This window comes from Neophocaena asiaeorientalis, unplaced genomic scaffold, assembly GCF_003031525.2.
Source record: "Neophocaena asiaeorientalis asiaeorientalis breed wild unplaced genomic scaffold, Neophocaena_asiaeorientalis_V1.1 scaffold264, whole genome shotgun sequence".
Taxonomy (NCBI): Eukaryota; Metazoa; Chordata; class Mammalia; order Artiodactyla; family Phocoenidae; genus Neophocaena; species Neophocaena asiaeorientalis.
In genome coordinates, this window is record NW_020185332.1 from 3419099 (window position 1) to 3438884 (window position 19786).

General features: G+C 44.6%; 1 protein-coding gene across 1 annotated transcript in view; it reads right to left on the reverse strand.

The window, feature by feature from the left end:
* Nucleotides 1-19786, reverse strand: part of USP3 (ubiquitin specific peptidase 3) — a 206842-nt gene that overhangs the window by 140070 nt on the left and 46986 nt on the right. The window lies entirely within an intron of this gene.

Consider the following 19786-nt stretch of genomic DNA (forward strand, 5'->3'; position numbering starts at 1 on the left):
AAATTAGCTACTCAGATACTAATTAGAATTCCAGGGACTCCACTAACTAGATACAAGGCCTTAGTCAAGTTACTCATCCTTAATCCACCTCAGTTTCTTCACCTGTAAAATGGGATAATACCCTGTCTTGCAGGTAATTGCATGCACAATGCCTCACACTCAACCTTTTAGTTGCCCCTGGTTTCCCCCTCTCATCTCTAATATCAGGAGTCACTCTTGAAATACTGGGGGGCACTGGCACCCCCCAGGAGATTCGAGAAGACCTCTTAACACAAGGGTCTGGGAGCTTTTCTGAGTGGGTGCTTCTCAAACTGTAACAGGCATAGGACTTATTTCTTTCCCACTGATTTTCTCAAACCCCACAGGTTAGTGACTAGGACAAGGCTTTCACATCAGATCACTTGGGGATCTTGTAAAATGTAGATTCTGAGTCTTTGAGTCATAGGTCTGGGGTGGAGTTTGAGATTCTACATTTCTAAATTTCCCATGCTGTTGTTTCTGGTCCTCGAAAATACCTTCATAGTGGTACAAGGTCACTGGAAATGTTAAACTAGAATGATTTCTAGAAACTTCCTCAAGTAGCAAACTCTGAATATCTAAAGTAGATAGAGATAAAATAAATGAATATGGGTTTCATAACAAAAATGCCGACAGAGTCTGAAATATTATCAAAGATTTTTAAAAGGCCTTTCAGGTCTTCACAGAAATATTTACAGCTTTCCACGAGGGTCCAGAGTTGACATATGAAATTCTCATTTGAACCATAAAAGTTACAAGTTGCATCAAGTGTCAACATTGTCTAAGCACGGCTTGCATCTAGTATCTCCTTTAATCTGCCTAGACCAAGTCTAGGAGGGAGGCAGAGCAGGAATAACTGTCCTCTATTGGTAGATGACAAAACTGAGGCTCAGGCAGTTTAAGCGATCTGTTAAGGCCACTTGCCTTGTCCCTGGCTGAGCCTGGCCCAAGGAAAACGGCTCCTCTCTGCATCTGGTTTCTGTGCTCTCCTGCTTATCATGACATGACAGAGGATTCTCTGCAACTTCAGATCTTCCCTCTGGTCCTGGGTGTACAAACAAGGCAGCTTCCGGGATAAGGAAGCAAGCTAGAGAACCCCTACCAAAGGGTATCCTCAGAGGTGCAAGCTAACAGAGCTAGTCACATCTCTACCCTTCTCTTTGGTACCACCCCACAATTCAGGACTAAAAAATGTCACAGTCTTGCCTACACTAAAACAAGTATGTTTGGGATTCAAACACCCATCTTGCTATCTTCTTGCCCTTGTTGTTTACAGGACAGCAGGAAGGCTGCAGGTTGCCAGCCTTCAGCACGTCCCCAGGCTCCCTTCACCCAACATCTCTCGGCCTGATTTGTCCCCTGAAAACTCTCAGGTCTTTGGAGGAGTGGGGGGGCGGGTGTGGGGTATGGTGGGAAGGCAGAAACCATCTCTTTGTATTTGGAGCGTATGTCCTTTAATTCAACACTTAGGCATTCAAGAATATATGGGTGTGTGTGATTTTTAACCTCGAAGGTTTCAAGTTGGGGAAGTTTAAAAATATTGATGCTGGGCCCCACCCCTAGAGATCTGTGGTGGGCTAGGATTTTTTAAGTATTCCAGGCATTCTCATGAATAGCTAGGGTTGCAAACTGCCACATTAAGGTCAAGGACTTGAAGAGATCCCCCTACCCTACCTCCACAGGTGAGTTCTATCCACTCTGTCCTAGAGGTTTCGCTCACCCTGAATTTAAAATGTTGTGTGAATGCCATGCCACACAAATCAAGTCGTGTGTATGACATATGGTCTGGAAGGAGGCCGGTGAATTTCTTGTCTCTACCACTTGCTGTCAGAGAGGCGGTACGTGAAGGAAGGTTATGGGCACAGACCTTCTGGCCTTGCATCCCGGCTCCACTGTTAACTAATTTAGCAAATCAGAACATACTGCTGAGCTGTCCTAAGCCTCAGGTTCCTTAGCTGTGAAATGGGGCTATGGGCTGTTGAAGGGATGCAGGGCTGGGAAGAGGACACACTTCCATGACCCTGAACACGAGTGTCTCCTTAAGTTTTGCATCCTGGGCACCTCACTTGCCTCACCTGAGCTCTTGCTCTGAGGGGGTGCAAGGAGATAATGCATGCCCAGTGCTTCACCCCGTGCCTGGCACGCTTTAGGTACTCAATAAATGTTCATTAGGAGCAGGACTTGGGTCTATAACCCAACTCTTCACTCAGCCAACCTCACTGTATTTTATTCCCCCCAACCGATTAAACTTCATTCCTTTCTGATAGGGAACAGACTTGCCAAGGGGCGGGGAGGCGTGGGGTGTGGTGGAGAGGGAGGGGGAGGGAAGGATTGGGAGTCTGGGATTAGCAGATGCAAACTATTATGTATAGGATGGATAAACAACAAGGTCCTACTGTACAGCACAGGGAACTATATTCAATATCTTGTGATAAACCATAATGGAAAAGAATATATATGTATAACTGAATCACTTTACTGTACAGCAGAAATGAACACAACATTGTAAATCAATTATACTTCAAAAAAAATTTTTAAATCAAAAAAAAATTCCACTCCTTTCTATTTAAGCTAATCCAATTCAATCCCCCCCACTCCACCCTCCCCCAAATCCCCACGGCTTTCCAAACTGGTCCAAGCAAGTTGATTCCATACAGTTCAATTCTTCTAACATCTCTTTACTCATAGAGTTGACATTTAATAACAACAAACATTCAGGATGCCCAGTTAAATCTGAATTTTAGATCATTGAGCAATCATTTTAGTATATGTCCCACGCTATATTCAAATTTAAATTTGAAATAAGTTTGAAATATTTTAAAGTAAAAAATTCAAGTTTAAGCACACTGTATTTTATCTGGCAACCTTACTCACTTGTTACTGCCCAGGCACAGTTGGGCTCTGTGCCCTCTGGCGCTTTTTCTTTCCCACCTTATAGTGCTTATGTTGTAAGACAAATTCTAAGTGGTCCCCAGCAGACTGGGAGCAACTAGGAGATGCGTGCTTTATTTCAATTACTTAGCATAGTTCCCAGTACTGTTTGTGGAAGGTGGGAAGGAAGCGAGAGAGGGAAGGAAGGAGAGAGGAAGGAAAGAAGGAAGGAGGGAAGAGGGGGAAGGGAGAAAGGAAAGTTCTGCTTCTCACCTAATAATCTGATTTAGTGCACAGATAAGCAAAAATTACACCCTCTCATGTGCTTAACGCTTTGTCTTTTCAGTAATTAACATATATCCAATGTTTTAAAGTTTACAAGTGATTTACACATATATTATTATTCATTTATTTTGCGGTACGCGGGCCTCTCACTGTTGTGGCCTCTCCCGTTGCGGAGCACAGGCTCCGGATGTGCAGGCTCAGCGGCCATGGCTCACGGGCCCAGCCGCTCCACGGCATGAGGGATCCTCCCAGACCGGGGCACGAACCCGCGTCCCCTGCACTGGCAGGCGGACTCCCAACCACTGCGCCACCAGGGAAGCCCTACACATATATTATTTAATCTTTGCCTCGAGACTTTAGGGGAGGTGTTATTTTTCACCCCAGACAGCAGACACAGTTGGATGCCCACTCACCAGTTACTCCAGTAACTCCCCATCTGCCTCTTCTTGCTGGTGACGATTGCAACGCTGCTCTGCTCCTCTCCGCCTTTCCCGAGACTCAGAGAAGGCGGCCCCATTCCCAGTTCCGGGAGTGAATCATGGTTGGTCCAAGCCCACCAAGGTGGGCCTCTGTCTTTGCTAATCGCCACTTTAGGCCGTTGGCATGATTCTAACTGATGCAATGCAGGAGCGGTGCTGTTGCGGGACTTTGAGGTATGCTCTCCCTTGCTCTTTGTAGAGCGGCTGTCCTGCTCTTTTGCTGCTGGACTGTACTGTGTCTGAGTACAGGGTCTGGAGGTGGAGCAGAGACAGGAAGAGCACAAAGATAGAAGGAACCTGGGTCCTTGACAACAGCATTGAGCCAATAAAGCCAAGCCTGACGGTCTTCCCTCCCCCTACTCATTATGTTATAATGAGACATAGCTTCAGCTGCTTCCAGTTGGGTTTTCTGTTCTTTGAAGCTGAAGCATCCTCACTGACACACTCCGGTGTTATAGGTAAGAGTAAATTGAGGCCTAAGGAGGCAAATAACTTGCCCTGGATTGCAGAGCTGGTAAACTCCAGAGAAGGGTCCCAGGCCCAGGTGCATCCAGGTTCAGGTCTGAGGTTGTCTGTGCTTCAGGTCCCCTTGTTAACCACTGTCCTCTTTCGGGTCTGCCACAGTAACTCAGATTCCCACTGCTTAGCTGTGTCTTTGGGCTAAGATATTAAGGACTTTTATAAAAATGCAACTGCATTTGTAGTTTACTTCTGAATGTGTATGTGTATGCAGTGTGGTGGACTGATCTTTTTTTTCCCTGAGAGGTAAAAATTAGTCCATTTATACTGTATCAGCATGTTACTACATGGACACACCTGCTCACACAGCTGACTTTTCTTATAGCAAAAGAGGGATTTTTCTCCTTTTGTTTTCTCTGGAGGGATGAAACATTTTCAAAGTACATATTTTCATATTAAGTAGAAACTATAAATAATTGATTTTCTAAAAAAGTCACAAGGCATAGGGCTGGTGAGCAAGCGAATCTGTGCATTAATTATTACAGAAATGCAAATCAAAATGCAAATCAAAACTACAATGAGGGGGCTTCCCTAGTGGCTCAGTGGTTAAGAATCCGCCTGCCAATGCAGGGGACACGGGTTCGAGCCCTGGTCCGGGAAGATCCCACATGTCACGGAGCAACTAAGCCCATGCGCCACAACTACTGAGCCTGCGCTCTAGAGCCCACAAGCCACAACTACTGAAGCTCGCATGCCACAACTACTGAGCCCTCACACCACAATTACAGAAGCCCACACGCCTAGAGCTCGTGCTTTGCAACAAGAAGCCACTGCAATGAGAAGCCTGCGCACCGCAACGAAGAGTAGCCCCCACTTGCCGCAACTAGAGAAAGCCTGTGTGCAGCAACGAAGACCCAACGCAGCCAAAAATAATAAATAAATTTGAAAAAAAAGGATACTAAAATACCTAAAATTTAAAAAAAAACTGCAATGAGGTACCACCTCACACTGGTCAGAATGGCCATCATTAAAAAGTCTACAAATAAATGCTGGAGAGGGTATGGAGAAAAGGTAACCCTCCTACACTGTTGGTAAATGGGAATGTAAATTGGTGCAGTCATTATGGAGAACAATGCGGAGGTTCCTTAAAAAACTAAAAATAGAACTACCATATGATCCAGCAATCCCACTACTGGGCATATACCTGGACAAATCTATAATTCAAAAAATACACGCACCCCCATGTTCATAGCAGCACTATTCACAATAGCCAAGATGTGGAAACAAGCTAAACGTCCATTAACAGTTGAATGGATAAAGAAGATGTGGTACATATATACAATGCAATATTACTCAGCCATAAGAAAGAATAAAATAATGCCATTTGCAGCAACATGGATGGACCTAGAGATTATCATACTAAGTGAAGTCAGAAAGAGAAAGACAAATGTTATATGATATCACTTATCTGTGGAATCTAAAATAGGACACAAATGAACCTATCTACAAAACAGAAACAGACTCACAGACACAGAGAACAGACTTGTGGTTGCCAAGGGGGGTGGAGGGATGGAGTGGGAGTTTGGGATTAGCAGATGCAAACTATTATATACAGAATGGATAAACAACAAGGTCCTACTGTATAGCACAGGGAACTATATTCAATATCCTGTGATAAACCATAATGGAAAAGAATGTGAAAAAGACTCTCTCTCTCTCTCTCTCTATATATATATATATATATACATATATATATATGAATCACTTCTTTATACAGCAGAAATTAACACATTGTAAATCAACTATACTTCAATAAAATAAATTTTTAAAAATTAAAATAAGTTTAGATACCTTCTGGAGCAGATGAGCCCTTCAAAAAAAAAAAAAGAATTTGTGCATTGCACTGATGTGTTTCACACAATAAAGCCAACCAAAGTATATGCAGGCTACCTTAAAACTGGAAATGCACGGGCTTTAAATTGTTTTTAAAATAATATAAACATCTACAAATGTGCAATTTTGCAGTAAACTCACATTTTCTCTCTCATAGGCTCTGGTCACCCTCCCCCAGCTCCACAATGCCTGCGGTTGATTCCCCGGGGGTGTGCCCATTCCTGGCCCCTCTACACTTCCTGCTTCTGCTCTTCTGGGCTTGGAGATGTGAGAGGGAAATGGTCTTGTACCACGACTGACTGTGGCAGGCCCTCCTCGTTGCTCTAGTTGCTGATCTCCAGGGTGACCCAGGGACCGTGGCCCCTGAGCTATCTCATTGTCAGAAAGTTCTGAATGGATGGGTGGAAGCCCCGTCAGGCCCCAGAGGGGCAGGACTCAAGCACTTCCCTTGACGTTGGCTGGCCCATGAGGGATCTGACCCCATCTTTTCAGCTGCCTTATTCCATCCCCAATGGGCAGCACCCCACTCGCCCCATGCTATACCAGTCTCTTTACCTTTGAGGTCCCCAGCTCTGTAGCCCTCAGCCCAGTTGTACTTTTCAAGGACTATGACGGAGGACGTGGCCTTGACCATTCTCATCCTAAGGCCCAAGCCTTCCCTCTCCTTCCTCCCAGTTCTGGTCAGGCCAGCCAGCTTTGCAGCTCTACAAGAGACTGTCTTGTGGTTCTCCCACTGTTGGCTTTAAGGCGTGTGACCCATCTAGTGACCCCTCGCAATGGGAGGAGATGGCAAAAAATGATCTCACTTTACATAAAGGGCACCCTCCCAAAGTTCATCATCAACCCCACCCCAAAGCATCTTGCAGAGACTGGAGATGGAGTGATGGGGTTCAGGTGGGAGAAATGGGGTGCCGGTGCTGCGGAAATGACGTTTTGCCTTTCAGAAAGTTTTTACAGGGGTGAGGTGGGCCCACAGGTGGAGTTGCTCTAAAAATGTGAGAAGTTTTCAGCTGTGGACTCTCAGAGGCGATTCTGGAAAAGAGGAAAGATACCCCTATCATGACACATTGTTAAAGGATAGTGCGGCAGGTGCTATACCAGGGACATTTACAGCAGGAAGGGGGCAGGGTCACCTCTCCTTGGCAGGGGTGGGAGTGGGATTGGGGCTGCAGTTGGGCTGGGCCTTGAAGAAGGAAGGCACCTGCTAGAAAGAGGGGAGGAGATTTCCAGTAGGGGAAGAATGTGAGCGAAGAGTCTGGCCTGAAAGGCAGGGCCTGGCTCAGGAAAAAGTCAGGAGTGCCTGCCTGGCTGGTCTGTGGAGTGTCTGGGTCTTGGGGAAGAAGATGATTCTGGAAAGTGGGTTGTGGCCAGTTGTGAGGGCATAAGTGCCTAGATAAGGAGCATGGGCTTCTGTTGGCTTACTGGGTCTTTAAGTAGGAGACTAACATCACAGGATGTGTCTAACTTTTGTGTATATTGTCTCATTATGATAAAGACTGTTACAATGAATTATATATTTTAAAAGTTTCCACTTCCAACATGTTTTAAAGTCATAGGGTGCACATCAACCACCCAGAACAAAAATTCCCATGGGGTTTTATTTATATAACCAATAATTAAAAGTAGATACATTCTATCTACTTTAATAATAAAATAGCTATTAAAATAATAGCTATTTTAATATAGTAACATAGTATATATTTTCATTTCTCTTGAATTATAAGCCCTGCTAAATAATTGTGCAGTCTGAGCAAATCTGCCAAGTCTATAGAATAATGCTTACTATTTTTATTTTCATTTTTTCTCCCCTTTTCCTTCCTTTTAATTTTCATTTTCAATTAAAAAAATAACTTTGGGGAGGGGAAGAGCTTTACCCAGTAACTACAGCACCTATGCTTCCTGGGCACATAGTATTTTCCCACCTCTGCAGTGATACAGGCAAATAATTCAGTAACTTCCATGCTTTTAGAAATAGTAGCTGAGTTTCAGAATAAAAGTATTTTCCCTGATCCTTCACAGCTCACCTTGAATGCTGTGTGGCTATTTCTAAAAATACCTATACTTTCTCCCCTTTCTTCTTTTTACTTTTTAAAAAATTCGAATCTAAAAAAAAAAAGAAGAGAAAAAAAATCAAATATATAGGAAAGTTGCAAAGATATTAACAACAAATGCTTGCGTACCTTTCAGTGCAATTCACCTACTGTTAACATTTTACCACTTTCTCTTTCTATATTCATATGCACACACACATATATACACACACACACATACAATCCAGACTCACTGGTATTTCCCTTTTTGCTTCTGAACCATATGAGAGTAAGTTGCAGATATAACTCTTCACCCCTAAATACTTCAGCATGTAACTAACTTATAAGTACAAGGATATTCTTTTTTTTTTTTTTTTTTTTTTTGGATCTTTTACATAATCACAATACAATTATCAAATTCAGGACATTTAACACTAATATAATACAATAATGCACATTTTTTAATCAAACTGCAATTATTCCAATAATATCTTTAAAGCATGTTTTCTCCCCCAATCCAGTATTCAATTCAAGATCACACATATTATGTACTTTTCATTCACTTTAATTCCCTTTAATCTGGAAGTGTTCCTTATTCTTTTTTGTTTTTCATGGTATTAACATTTTTTAAGTTTATGGGGCAAGATGTTTTGTAGCGTGTCCCTCAATGTCTGACTGTCCTCTCATTATTAGACCCAGCTGATGACTTTAGGGCAGAAATACTACAGAAACAGTGTGTCCTTTGCACTACATCATACCAGGAGGCGCCTGATGTCGGCTGTCTCATTACTGATGTTAACTTTGGTCACTTGGTTAAGGTTGTGTTTCCAGATCTCTCAACTGCCAAGGGACACTTTTCCCTTTGTAATTAATGAATAATTCATGGAGAAAGACTTGAGACTGTGTAAATATTGGGCTTCCCAACAAATTATCACCTGATGATTTTAGCATCCATTGGGGATTTTTTTTTTTGCCCAAATCCTTTATTATAGTAGTTTCAAAATAGTGATTTTCTTACCTATCATTTCTTCTACACTTATCTGATATGAAGATAAGCTTTCCTTCCCCATACTAGTTCCTATCCCGTAATTACTTATCTATTTGTCTACACGTTTGTATTTATAAGTATCAGTATGGGCTAACAGATTCTTTGAATGGGATATGTTATATTCTTTTACAGTTATTATTTACGTTGATGCCCAAATCGTCCCCAGTTTTTCCAGTAATAACCCTTTAACAGTGGCTCCTGTGGGTTTGTGTTTTTGTTTTAATTGACTGAGGTATTTTCCATGAAATAAAAAACGTTAAAACTTCCTCATTTTCTGGCCCCACAAGACATTCCAGCCTCACCTAGTATTTTCTTGCCCTAGACCTGGAATCAACTGTTTCTCCGAGGAGTGCTTGTTCCTTGTAGTGGAGAATGGTTTTTCGAAACCAAGATTTGGGTACTGGGTGTGGTAGAGAATGTATTTTAGAAAAATCAAATGAAACTCAGCAGGTTGTGTGGCGGCAGTCACACAGGGACAAAACGCCTTCTCCCTTCCTTCTTTTCTTTACTGGGCAGGGCCTCCGGCATTAATACCTTTCACTCACCACTCTTGCTTCCCTGAGAGGGGCTGGATGAGAGATGCCCAACCACAGAAACGATGGAGCATTCTGTGTGGCCTCCTACCCTCTTTTACTGCCTTCTGGTTTCCCACCTTTGGTGAACCTGCGAGCTTGTCCTGCTCTGAACCTTTCCAACCTTCCCTATATCCAAAAAAATTCATCCCAACCCCACATTTTCCAACGTGCTCCATTCTTTGGAAAGAGAAGAAGAGGATTTGGACTCAAACTCTGGTTCCTCTACCTGTGTGCCCACGAGTGAGTTAATATTTCTGGGCCTCAGTATCCTCATCCTTAAAATGCAGGAATCATCTTTAATATAATAAATTAAAATGAAAGTGCTTTGATCCTGAGAGAGTACTACAAGCAACTCTATGCCAATAAAATGGACAACCTGGAAGAAGTGGACAAATTCTTAGAAAGGTATAACCTTCCAAGACTGAACCAGGAAGAAATAGAAGATATGAACAGACCAATCACAAGTAAGAAAGTTGAAACTGTGATTAAAAATCTTCCAACAGGGATTCCCTGGTGGCGCAGTGGTTGAGAGTCCGCCTGCTGATGCAGGGTACACAGGTTCGTGCCCCGGTCTGGGAAGATCCCACATGCCGCGGAGTGGCTGGGCCCGTGAGCCATGGCCGCTGAGCCTGCACATCCGGAGCCTGTGCTCCGCAACGGGAGAGGCCACAACAGTGAGAAGATGCTACAGATGAACCAGTTTGCAGGACAGAAGTTGAGACACAGATGTAGACAACAAACGTATGGACACCAAGGGGGTAAAGCAGCAGGGGGTGGTGGTGGTGGTGTGATGAATTGGGAGACTGGGATTGACATGTATGCACTGATGTGTATGAAATTGATGACTAATAAGAACGTGCTGTATAAAAAAATAAATTAAATAAAATTCAAAAAAAAATGAAAGTGCTTTGTGATCCATAATATCTTCATAAAAATGTGAGGGGCTGTTACTAATATAAACGAATCCTCTGATGTATTAAGAGCTTCATGAGTTAATGCTCCCAGGTTATCAAGGCAGCCTGAAGAACTGGGAACCCCTCTGAAGCCAGAGACATCCAGTCTGCCATTAATTAGTTGTATGGCCTTATGGAAAACTTAGCCTCTCTGGGTCTCGATTTCTTCATCTGTAAAATGGGAATAACAAATACCTACCTTGTAGTTTGTTGCTGGGTGTCTGCTGAGCCACAGGGCTTGCTATGCTGACCAGGGCTGGAGTAGTAGTAGATGTCTTTGCTTTCTGGGAGGGAGTGAGGGTGGAGTGTTGGGGCGAGAGGGCATGGAAGAGTGATTCTCAATCATGGCTGTATATTAGAATAATGTGGAGAGCTTTTAAAAACTCCCAGTGCCCAGGATGCACCCCAGGCCAATTATATCAGAATCTCTGGGCAGTGAGACCAGGCACCCCTAATCTTTAAAGCTCCCCACGTGATTCCAATATTAAGTGAGCTAATAAATTTAACTCCTGCTGTCCCTTCTCTTCTCTTCCTTTGGGACTGTGACCCAAAAGGGTAGCTAACGGTGGCAACACTAGGTCTGGGGCAAGGTGGCGAGGAAGGCAGTTCAGAATGGGCAAGCTTTTCAGATCCCCTCGGACACAAGCAGCCGTGCACTGGGGCTGTTTCCTGAGTCTATTTCGGTGGAACTTGTTAAGTGACATCATTTGAAAGCTAAAAAGGTCTGCTTGCCGTACAGTGTTGATGCCTTCCTCCCTCACCACCCCTCCCCAAGTACGAAGGATCTTATTTTTAAAAACTCTCCTTAATAATAGTGATATACCGAAAAGATGTTGAAGCTGCCTGTTCAAAGCCTCAACAATATACTTACATGTATAATAAGCACAGTATGCGTGCAACCTGGAGTTAGCCACAGACTTGTCACGTTGATCGCATGCTGTCCTGTCAGGCAGAGGCTTCCAGGAGACCACATGGGTGCCCCCCAGTCACGCCCTCCCATGCTGGGCTGGTCCCTGGCCCACATCTGAATAATTTCGGTTTGGGGATTACAATGAAGCTCTGTGTTTATGTTATGTTCTTGCTAGCACGTTTTTTGGAGCGGCTATCATTTAGTGTCTCTACCCCCAAAGATGGGGGGGTAGTGTCTCCTTGTTTTGTCAAAGGGGTGGCAGGAAGGGCCAGAGAAAGATCCAGGGGTCTTAGCTACTAGGGTCCCTCTCTCCGCCCCTGAGCAGGTGTCTTTGCTTTCTGCAAATCTTTCCATTCCTCAGGTAAAGGCCTAGTTCCACCTGCAGTGAGGCCAGCTGGGTAGATCACGCAGTAAGTAGTGCAGGTGGTTCTTGAACTGTCAAGGTGACAGAACATCTGGAGGCTGTGGTGCTCTTTTAGCTACTGTGCACTGATCGCCTACCATGTGCCCGGCGCTTTGTGTGCACTGTTTGTTGTATCCCAACGGCTCTACACCCTGCAAGGTGGATATTATCCCTACTTACCCTCCAGTGATAAAACCAAGGCCCCGAGAGGTGAAATAAGTTGCCCAAAGTTACACAGCTAGTAAATGGCAAGACCAAGATTGGAAACCAGGGCTGACTGACAGACTCCACTCTCAACATTAAACTACACTATTCCATGAGGTCCAAGTTACTGGCTCCACCACCTCCTCTGGCCTACAGAAATGTGAGGATTCACGAGCAAGTCTTGCCTCTCCCCAAAACCATCAAGCTGAGAGGTGGTACTTGCAGACGTCCTGCCCTCGTTCCAGAATGATTTCCTCTTACCTCTATGACCACCACCAGCAGACATGACAATTACATAACAGACAGCAAGGAAAGCATTTCTTTCACACTGGCCTCAGGGCACTGTTCCCAGCCTTTTCTGGAAACTCATTGTGTGGACACATCTAGAACACACCACAGGCCGGCAAGGCTCATCTCTGGCTTTCACGCTCTATATGGACATTCTGCTTTTGTGTCCATCCATTTTTGGTCCCCCTGGTCAGCAGAGGCCAGACTTGTAATGAGTTGAACTTAAAATCTAGTCTTGATTTTAAAAATTCAGGCTCATAGGATCTTACAGGCACAGAATTTGAAAGCTGCAAAGGATGCGAAAGATTACCCATTTAGATGGAATAGAGAGCCAGAAATAAACCCACACACCTACGGTCAATTAATCTTTGACAAAGGAGGCAAGAACATGCAGTGGAGAAAAGACAGTCTCTTCAGCATGTGGTACTCGGAAAGCTGGACAGCTGCGTTTGCTCAGTGAAGTTAGAACACACCCTCACACCACACACAAAAATAAACTCCAAATAGCTTAAAGACTTAAATATAAGACATGACACCATAACACTCCTAGAAGAGAACATAGGCAAAACATTTTCTGACATAAATTGCGGCAATACTTTCTTAGATCAGTCTCCCAAGGCGAAATAAATAAAAGCAAAAATAAACAAATGGGACCTAATCAAACTTACAAGCTTTTTCACAGCAAAGGAAACCATAAACAAAATGAAAAGACAACCTACAGAATGGGAGAAAATATTTGTAAATGACATGACCAACAAGGGCATAATTCCCAAAATATACAAACAGCTCATATAGCTCAATAATAAAAAAAAAAAAAGACCAAACAACCCAATCAAAAAATGAGCAGAAGACCTAGACATTTCTCCAAAGAAGACATTTCATGTGCCAACAGGCACATGAAAGGATGCTCCATATCACTAATTATTAGAGAAATGCAAATCAAAACTACAACAAGGTATCACCTCACACCAGTCAGAATGGCCATCGTCAAAAAGTCTGCAAATAATAAATGCTGCAGAGAGTGTGGAGAAAAGGGAACCCTCTTACACTGTTGGTGGGAATGTAAATTGGTGCAGCCACTATGGAGAACAGTGTGGAGGTTCCTTAAAAAACTAAAAATAGAATTACCATATGATCCAGCAATCGCACTCCTCCGTACGTATCCAGAAAATACGAAAACTCTAATTAGAAAAGATACATGCACCCCAGTGTTCATAGCAGCATTATTTACAATAGCCAAGACATGGAAGCAACCTAAATGTCCATCGACAGATGAATGGATAAAGAAGATGTGGTATATCTATACAATGGAATACTACTCAGCCATGAAAAGAATGAAATAATGCCATTTGCAGCAACATGGATGTACTTGGAGATTATCACACGAAGTGAAGTAAGAAGTCAGACAAAGACAAATATGATACTGCTTCTATGTGGAATGTAAAAAAATGATGCAAATGAACTTATTTACAAAACAGAAACAGACTCACAGACGTGGAAAACAAACTTACGGTTACCTATGGGGAAAGGGAAGGGGAAGGGATAAGTTAGGAGTTTGGGATTAACATATACACACTAGTATGTATAAAATAGATAACCAACAAGGACCTACTGTACAGCACAGGGAACTATATTCAGTATCTTATAATAACCTACGATAGAAAAGAATCTGAAAAAGAATATATGTATATATGTATACGTACAACAATCACTTTGTTGTACACCTGAAACTAACAGAACATTATAAATCAGCTATACTTCAAAAAAAACAGAACGAAAACAAAACAAAATAAGAAAAAAAAAAAGGTTATCCTTTATGCCGCCTTTATTTACAGTCGGGGAAACTGAGGTCTTAGACACCTGCTAAGGTTACAATGTGAAATCAGTGGTCAGAGCACAGTACTACCGTGAAAAATTAAGTCACATGATCCCTTTCCCTTTGTCAGTCTATCCCAGAGTTTTGTTCCTCTCTGACACTTTGATTGCTTTTCTAGAACTTACTTCTGGGACTTCCTCCACCAAGAGATGAGGCAAAGTAGGCAGGACCTGTGGGTGGGCAAGACAAAGGGGACAGGAGGTCACTCACCTTCAACCCCAGGCCACAGCTTGGGATCAAATGCAGCCTGGAGAGATGCTAGTCACAGAACACTTTTGCCTCAGAAACCAGGAACACTTTGAGGGCACAACTCCACGTGGCAGGAGGGGGACAGGGCATTTAGCAAAGCCCCTCAAATAGATGCCACTGTGAGGAAGCTCCAGTGGCAGGGGAATCCCACACCTGGGTCCTGGTCCCCAGTTGCCTGGAGAACCAGCTCTGATCTCCTTGAGAGCTCTGGCCCTAGCACAGCCCCTGGTGTGTGCTCAGTGAATTATACCTTTGAAACCACCTGGGGAGCCACGTGAGGAACCCAGGTGCATTTCTGAGGTTTCTCCTCCAGTTGGGGGCAGAGAGCAGTATTTCACTCTTATTCCACAGATTCAGTTCTGAACGACTTTAGCAGTTTTTTAAAAAAATCCAGTCTATCAGGGCTTCCCTGGTGGCACAGTGGTTAAGAATCTGCCTGCCAATGCAGGGGACACAGGTGTGAGCCCTGGTCCGGGAGGATCCCATATGCCGCGGAGCAACGAAGCCTGTGCACCACAACTACTGAGCCTGCGCTTTAGAGCCGGGGGGCCACAACAACTGAAGCCCTCGTGCCACAACTACTGAAGCCCACATGCCTAGAGCCCGTGATCTGCAACAAGAGAAGCCACCGCAACGAGAAGCCCACGCACTGCAATGAAGAGTGGCCCCCACTCACCACAACTAAAAAGAAAGCCCACGCACAGCAACGAAGACCCAGTGCAGCCAAAAATAAATAAAGGAATAGATTTATTTAAAAAAATCCAGTCTATCTTTAGAGTAAGAAGATTGGTTACTGTTGACAAGATTCAAGGGAAGTGCCATAGACTTTGAAGGCATTTCTACAGGAAGAGCTCCCAAAAGCCTTGGAGCAGTGATTCTCAACCCCCTGCTTGTTAGAACCACCTGGTAAATTTGAAAACCTCCCCCTTCCCTGGCCCTGCCTGCATAATTCAGTAAGAACCTCTGGAGGTCCACCGGCATCAGTACTTTAAATCTCCCCAGGTGGTTCCAACATGGCCAGTTGCAACCCCTTGGTGGAATTAGTGGAGTCTCCCGTGGCATCCTTTGGAAAGGAGAGCAGTGGTTTCGAGAGCTAAGCTCCCATGTGATTGCTCCAAACTATCCTTAAGCACCTTGTTGGTCCGGTCAACCCCCGACAGTAGGGCACACCTGGGTACATGTCACTGATCTGATGTGATTCAGGTGCAGCCAGACCCAGCACCGTGGTTGAACAGTCCTGGATGGTAGCTTGTAGATGGCTAGAGCCTGTTACACAGCTTTGAGGTGGAAGAGGAGGAGAGAAGCGGCCTGTAACAAAACAGAAGGGTCTTGCTGTCATTCCATTGGTTGGTCCCAAGCATTACTCTCTTCGCCTCTTCATTGTTACTGCTGGAGAAATCCAGATGTCCGCTGGTGGTCTTGGGAAAATGGCTTTGAAGCCCAGAGACAATAAACAATTTTCCCATGATTACCAGCAGATAAGTGGGTATTATTCTTATCTGTAAAATGGGAATAATACTGACCTCATAGCATTGAAGAAAGGAGTAAATGAAATTATGTTGGTCAAACTCCTGGCCCAGTGTCCGCCCCTGGAAAAGCCACTCACTGAATAGCTAATGTTTGTATTCACTGATTGGCATGATAATACAAAAGTTTGTTTTTAAAGAGGATACTTTACGGGTCAGTTCTATTTTAATGTGCATAGGAAAGGTGAAGAATTTCCAGTCTTCACTCAACTGCTCAGATGTGAGTACCCAGCTCACAGTTAGCCAATTATGATGCTAATGTTTCTCTGGTGGATGTTGATTCAACATTACACTCGCAGAGATGGCCACATTTCAGTACCATAACAGAAAGCGGAAAGCGTAAAAATCTATTAAGATAACATCTTTCACGATCCAAAGAAACTCACATCTTTTTTTTTTTAAAGGGAACTTTGTATTTATTTATTTATTTATGGCTGTGTTGGGTCTTCGTTGTTACACGGGCTTTCTTTAGTTGCAGCAAGCGGGGGCTACTCTTCATTGCAGTGCGTGGGTTCCTCATTGCGGTGGCTTCTCTTGTTGCAGAGCATGGGCTCTAGGCACACGGGCTTCAGTAGTTGTGGCACGAGGGCTCAGTAGTTGTGGCACACGAGCTCAAGAGCGCAGGCTCAGTAGTTGTGGTGCACGGGCTTAGTTGCTCCATGGCATGTGGTATCTTCCCGGATGAGGGCTCGAACCCATGTCCCCTGCATTGGCAGGTGGATTCTTAACCACTGTGCCACCAGGGAAGCCCGAAACACATCTTTGACATACCTTCAGGTTCTGACCGCTTTCAAAGTCGGGCACGATAGAGCTCAGGGGAAGAGATCCCCCATCAACAATAGTCATAATCCCTAACCTGTATAAGATGCTTTAGTTTTCTGTACCATTTTTTCTTTTATTTTGGCCATGCTGTGCGACATGTGGGATCTTAGTTCGCCAACCAGCAATCAAACCCGCGCCCCCTGCAGCAGAAGCGTGGAGTCTTAACCACTGGACCGCCGGGGAAGTCCCTGCTTTAGTTTTCAAAGCACTTCCCATATTCAGTGCAGTAACCTTGGAAGAAAGGCAGGGGAGCCTTATACTCATTTTACAGATAAAGAAACCGTGGACTAAAGGTATTCAACAGAGCTGGGCCTGAAATGTCTGATATTTCCAGGAAAGCACACTGATTCCAGTAGCTACAAGAGGAGAGATTGAGTCCACTCAGTAACTATTTACAGCTTCTACTTACCATTTACTGCTATGGACCAGGCACTGAGTGTTGGGAAGGACAGTGAATGGGGTAGACGTGGCGCTGTCCTCACGGAGCCCACAGTTTAATGGAGTTTCATGAGTACAGTCACTGTCTGTCTCCAATTTGCTCCTCTGCTCAGGGTGGCTGCTCTTTCCAACCTGGCGTTAGCAGTGAGTGTCTAATGTAAATCTCTACTGGGCATATGCTCCGGAAAAGGCAGCTACTTTTGCTCATCAGCCAGACACAGCCCATGGCTGATGGCACGTCATTCAGTTTGGTCAGCTGGCGCCCTCATAGGGGGGTGATCAGAGCCCTACACGCGCTGTCTTTCACGTCTTAGACGTTTGGATCTGAAGGCCCAGCGGTCCAAAGCCCGCCCTTGTGGAGGGTTTCCCCTTCACCACAGTTTGGATTATGGAGCCCTGAAGGCGGGCCCGGTGACTTGTGTGTCAGGTGTCGGAGGTGGAAAAGTGAGGGAGAGGGAGGCTGGGGAGCTATTTTCATCTTGTTCCAATGGCTTAAAACACCAGCTTTTCTTGTGCCTTATTTAGATGAATAGTCTTGACCTAAAAAAAAACCAGTCTTGACCACAGTCAAAGCTGTGACTCAGTTGAGCTCCTCAGTTGCTCAGAATGCCCTGGGCTCCTGTCTGGGGCTATTCTGAACAACGTTTTTCGATGGTCTGAGGTGGACATCACATTTAGGCAACTGAAAGAGCCTTTGGCAATCATCCCCCTGGATTTTGGGGCCAGGATGAAAAACACTGGTGTCTGGGAGCCCAGCTTGCTGTTTTTGCCCACTCTTATTTTTAAATAGTGTGGGTGGGACTTGCCCATTCAAAGAAAAGTGTGTTTCTAGCTTTCTAAAGCAGAGAAGACAGAACTTGCAGGCATGCCAAGGTGAGCCCAGAGACCAGATCCCACCTGAGGAACCACCTGTGCTATGTGTACCAGGAACACACTCCCTTGGGGAGAGGAGCCACGTGGCAGGGCCATGGTGGGGTAAACACATTCATTTCAAACCTCTTCTCAACACCGGGCTGGCCTGAGGGAAGCCTGCGGAGTGGGGCAGGTTTGCCTCTGGTGTCTTGTGCTGCCCTCTCATCACTGCACAGCCCCCTACCCTGACCCCACTGTTGAGTCCTGTCCCTGTCTTCCTTTCCCAGACAGTACCCTGTGCTCCAAAATGATCTCTGCCTCACCACACCCATCTCATTAAACTATTGCTTTTTTATTCACGTAGAACCCCAGTAACAGGAGGAAGGTGTGTTCCTCACTTTGTCCCAGTGTCCAGCCTGCCTGAGCTCACGATCTAAGTGGGAATACACAGACAAGAAGAGGTGGCCTGATGTGAGGGCAGATGCAGGGGTTCTGGGGACTTGGTTGGAATCCCACCAGTGCTGTTCTCTGGCCGGGTGACCATGGTCTAAGGCTCTTCACCTCTTTGAACCTCAGTTTCCTTTTCTGTGACAACCTCATGGGCCACCAATCTACAAAAACATCTCTATCGATGGTTTCAGCAAATACAGATACAAGCAATAATGGTGGGCTTTGTACAAGTTTTGAAATCAGCCTTTGGTGGTGATGTCAGTGCTAATGCCACCCAGCTACCCCCTCCACTACCAACAGGCTTGACTAAGTTACAGTCAGACAGTGACGGCAGTGATTCTCATAAGCACGTGTACAGTACGTGCAGGGCAGGCTCTGCAGCCAGACTATTCGGCTTGTGTCTGAAGGCTTCCACTTCCTGGGTGAGTGGCCTTGGGCTGGCATCCCGGTTCCCTTAGCTAGAAATTAGGGTAATGACAATGCCCCACCCCTTCACAGTGATGTTACGAAGATGAAACGGGTTGGTTCATGTAAAGCTCTTGCAACAGTGCCCGGCATCTAGAAGGCATTCAATAAGTATTATTATAACTAGTAGTCAGCATCTGAAGAGAATGCTCAGGTGCGTTATCTGTTTAGAGAATCATATCATTTTATGAATAAGGAAACTCAGATTCAAATGGATGAAATGTCTCACCCGGGAACAGAGCCCAGGTTTCCTGACTCCAAGACCAGTACTCTTCTACTGCCACATGGACAAAAGTACCCTTAAAACTAAACAACAAAGGCCTATGACACCCAAGTCAGGGGTCAATATTTTTGTAACTTCTTGTCAAGGGCTAGATAAAATCAAACAAAGGTTTAGATGTGGCTTTTTCTTTTTTTAGATGTGGCTTTTGAGTGGTGGGTTCCCCACCCTAATGTCTGTAGCTTTTCAGAGCTGCCAAGGCAGGTATGACCTGCCAGGTGCCTAAGGTTCTGTAAATTATGACCTCAGAGGGAGGATAAATTTTCCCCGAAGAGGACTCGTGAGAACAGTCTGTACTCTTTCTGGGCTGCTGGGGGATAGGAGGGTTTGGAGAGAGATGAGAGGTCAGATGATTTCATTCACCCAGCTGTACTGAGGGAATTTCTTCACCGGATTTCAGCTGCTCTTATTC